We start from the raw sequence: 4,394 nt of genomic DNA, 5'->3' as shown, positions 1-4,394 counted from the left end.
GCTGAGGGTTTTAATAATTAGTATGTATTTTGTGACTGTACATCTAGTTTTATAAAGTTTATTCTTTTTTTTTTCTTCTTTTTTTTTTTTAAATTTTTTTTTCCCTTTATTTTATTTTATTTTTTTTAAAGTTGTAGATTTACATTTTTTTGTGCTTTGGTTTCAATTATACAATGATCAGATACCCATCCCTCCACCAGTGCCCATTTTCCACCACCATGGATAATATCCCTCCCACCCCCATCCCCCCTTCCCCCCTGTCTCTGTGGCAGGGCAATCCCCTGTGTTCTCTCTCTCCTTTTGGGTGTTGTGGTCTGCAAAAGAGGCATTGAGTGGCAAACATGTTCAGTCCATAGTCTACTTTCGACATGCATCCCCCCTCCTGGGAGGATCCTCCAAACATCCTTTATTTGGTGCTCCCTTCTCTATCTGAACAGCCCTTTCCTCTAGGATACCCGGCTGGCCTCTAAGTTTATTCTTAAAACATTTTTTGAGCTATTGTGGAACATACTGAGATTAAAAATTTGTTTAAAAAATACCTCCTTATTAATAGATAGTACTTCATTTTTAATTAGGGGTCTTTTTCAACTCAGCTGTTGATTTTTTGTTACATTAGAATGTTTTAATGGTTCTTTATTTCTCGCAAATTCACTTTTGACCCTGATATTTTGTGCTGCTTGTTTCTTCACATTTGAGTTTAAAGTACTTCAGGTATTATAATTTTTGTCTCTTTTCTAATGAAGGGTTGGGAGGTCTCCTTAGTGGTGCTGATGGTCAATAAGTTTACACCCAGCAATCCAAGTGGTGTTAACAACCAATGCAAGGCTTTGTGCTTGCTAGACAGACATGCATTCCAGTATTTTGAGCTATCTGCCCTCTGTCCACACATTAAAGTTTTTATTTGTTCTGATCATACATAATGCTTATTAAAATGGTCACGTAGAACATTACTAATTCAGTGATAAATCTGACTTCAAAATAGAGTGTTTTTCAGGTGTTGAAGAATATTTAATAGCTCTTTTCTAATGCTCCAGTTGGACTTGATTTGAAATGTCATTCCATGAAGACAATAGCATGTGTGACTATGTATATCCTTTAAAACCTGGCATAGGGGCTGCCCTGATCAGGGAATGATCATTGAATAAATGAATGTTTTATTTACTTGAATATTTATTTTCTTATTAAAAAGCTAATCTAGGTCTCCAACTACATTGAAATTTCCCAGAATAGCAATAGAACACATTCAGTGGTTGTGCTTTTCTGATTAGAGATTCAATATCTATGTATGCTCACGTATTTTCACATAGCTCTGCTTGAATGAATGAGCTTGAGTCTTCACATGTCACCAAAAGTGTCTGTTCTGAAAATTGATCTTATTTGTCTAGAAAAGCAATGGAGAGAGTGGTGTACTGATAGTTGGAGTCTGAGGAAGACCTGTGAAGAGAGAGAGCCAGGGTCCCTCAGCTCTGTGTTACATACAGAAATAATCATCTAGGACCAAATATTATTTCAAAACCAACAACCTAGGGAAAACAATCATAAAAGTCAAAATTTTAGTGCTCTTTTTTTGTATATATTTTCATAGTAAGTTTTATTTATTTATTTATTTAGGCTTTTTGGGTCACACCTAATGATGCACAGGGGTTATTCCTGGCTCTGCACTCAGGAATTACCCCTGACAATGCTCAGGGGACCATATGTGATGCTGGGAATTGAAGCCGGGTTGGCCACGTGCAAGGCAAACGCCCTATCTGCTGTGCTATTGCTCCAGCCCCTTCATAGTAAGTTTTAAATAGTGATTAAAAAAGTAGTACACAACCAATTTCTAAGAACGAAGGAGACCTGAATATTTTTGGGGGGGATGGAAGGTTTGGACAATATCCAGAGGTGCTCAGGGCTTATTCCTGGCTCTTTGCTCAGCAATGACTACTGGAAGTGTTCAGGAGACCATATGTGGTCTGGGCCTCAAACAGGGGTTGACTGCTGTGCACAAGGCAAGTGACTTAACTATAGCACTATCCCTCTGGATCTTGAATATGTTTTTAAAAGTTAGAAATAATCTATAAACATCATTAAATATACATTTGGTTAGAAGAAAATAGCCACTGCCATAGACTTATTTTAAATATTCTTTGATCTGGTGTTTTTTTGGAGATAACAACTAGTTCTAACATGATAATGCTAGTCCAGTCTCTTTTGCCTGCAATAACAATTTTTTTCTTTTTGGGTCACATCCATCAATGCACAAGGATTACTCCTGGATCATGCACTCCTGGTGGTGCTCCTAGTGGTGCTCGGGGAACCATATGGGATGGTGGGAATCGAACCTGTGTTGGTCATGTGCAAGTAACATATTTTGCCTTGTGATCAAGAAGGCATTTTTTTCTTTAATTATTGTTGCTGTTTGTTTTATTTTTGTTTAAGGGAGGGCACATCCAGGACCATATGTCGTGCTGGAAATCAAAAGCGAATCTGCCATTCTGCAAGGCAAACACCCAACCCACTGGATATAGCTCGAGACCAAGAAGACATTTCTTAAGTTAATATTTTCAACTTTGTATGGAGTCAAAAGTGATGTTCTAAATCTGCGACAGTTCGGTTTAGCTTCTGTTTGAAATAAACTTTGAAGAGAAAATTCAACTCCAATTGGAAGAGAAGAGGTTTTGTTTTTCAAGGACCTATTTCTGGAAGAACAAATCATCTTTCTGTTAGTTCCAGGTAAGGATAAACTAAAGAGTAGATGTGTGCACACACATACCATATAATATGAGGTGTACAATTTTTGACCCCATATTTTCATAATTGAACCAATATTTGGGAAATTTACTATTTCTTACTAAATACGATTTTATAGAACCTTAATATTTGTGGTTCTCATTAATATTACCCAATAGAGTCTATAGAAAACTAAATAATGCTGGAACCACAGCTGTTAAGTAAAATTATTTCACAGTTCACGGAATATTAGCTCTTTTTTTTTTTTCTATGTTTTTTTTTTTTTTTTTGCTTTTTGGGTCACACCTGGAGATGCACAGGGGTTACTCCTGGATTTTCATTCAGGAATTACTCCAGGCACTGCTCGGGGGACCATATGGGATGCTGGGAATCGAACCCGGGTTGGCCGCGTGCAAGGCAAATGCCCTACCCGCTGTGCTATTGCTCCAGCCCCAGATATTTAGCTCTTTTAAACCCTGATTAAATCCAGTGATAGTTGTGAGATGTTTTAAAATTACTCTTTAATTGTAAATGGTTAATAAAATTCATTAATCAGGATCCAAAGACCTACCCTTTGACTTAATGTACTACTTTGAACTCAAGAATTTTCTAATCAGAGAGTAGAGTATATTTAATTGGTCCTCTCAAGGCCAGTGGCCTTGGCGACCATTTGTATAAATTCCAGGAACATTAGCCTCTGCAAATACCCTTTGTTTTGTTTTACTTTCAAATGTTTTCTTCCAAATTGGGATCTGGGAATTTTTCCCCAATTCCAGTTATAGTATGCATATAGCTACATTCTTAAATATTGGCCTCAAATATATTTCAAACAAGGGCTGAAGAATGATTCTCTATGAGAAATGAACTTATGACCTAGACAATTAAAACAAAGTCCTGGTGAACATACAAGATAAAGATTGCAGTGCAGTTTTGAAAACAGGCCAGAGTGGGGTGGAGTGGGTGAGGGTAATTCAGATGAAGTTTGTTGTTTTGTACTGTTCTGATCTGATTCTGCTCACTGACTCTAAAACTCCCAGACCTGGATGATATCTGGAAGAACACAGAAGTGTCTGTACTTTTGTGATTCTTTTCAAAGCATTTGAAACATAGAGAACCTTTCTCACAGCTCCAGGTCATGCTCTCACCATGGTTCTCTTGGCTTCTTCTATGTGGCTAAGCATTAGACTGGACCTTACTGTATCTCTTGTCCACAACTGAGTCTTGGGGGTGACACAGCCTTGGAAGTGCTATAAAGTACCTCAATCTCTCTTGTATGAAGGAAGAGCCTCTTGGGTTTAGAGATGAATGGAGTATAACTTGGTGGTGGGGGAATGTGACTGATCAAAGAGGTTCAGGGTTGTGGTTATAGCTGTGCTATGTATGAGGGGGTGAGGGGGGCATGGCTAACCAGCAGATGCTGAGGAGGGAGACAATGGTAGAAGCAGAGAGCTGAACCTTTGTAAGACATGGATAGTCATAGGAATTCCCAGGAGTCAAGTGGTTTACCACTTTTCTTTTTCTCAGCCTACAGTGTATTTAAAATAATAGGGGAAAGCCAAAATGAGATTTCACGATTGGTGGCACGTTTAAATATTTATATTTGAACCAAACAAAACACACAAGATGCAAAATATGTCCATAAGTTCTACTGGTATCAAGGTAATTATAGTTACAGCAGT

The sequence above is a fragment of the Sorex fumeus genome, unplaced genomic scaffold (genome assembly GCF_029834395.1).
Source record: "Sorex fumeus unplaced genomic scaffold, SorFum_2.1 ptg000111l, whole genome shotgun sequence".
NCBI lineage: Eukaryota > Metazoa > Chordata > Mammalia > Eulipotyphla > Soricidae > Sorex > Sorex fumeus.
This window is presented reverse-complemented; position numbering follows the sequence as displayed.